Source organism: Puntigrus tetrazona, chromosome 18 (assembly GCF_018831695.1).
Source record: "Puntigrus tetrazona isolate hp1 chromosome 18, ASM1883169v1, whole genome shotgun sequence".
In the NCBI taxonomy this organism is placed as follows: Eukaryota; Metazoa; Chordata; class Actinopteri; order Cypriniformes; family Cyprinidae; genus Puntigrus; species Puntigrus tetrazona.
Window position 1 is genome coordinate 26300558 of NC_056716.1, and position 202 is coordinate 26300759.

The window sequence follows — 202 nt, forward strand, 5'->3', positions numbered from 1 at the left end:
CCGTGCATGATCTACCAAAACAACAGGCTGGGTTTATCCTGCATCCACCATGGAATGACATGGCCTTGGCTGAGATTGTGAGTCAGGATTTTTTTTAAAAAGACAGTCTAAATGCAGCATTTTAACTGCATTCATATTGCAGCTGAAAGGGCGTATGAAACCTTTAAGTCGTACAAGTACTAGAGTATTCTACCTAAATGGG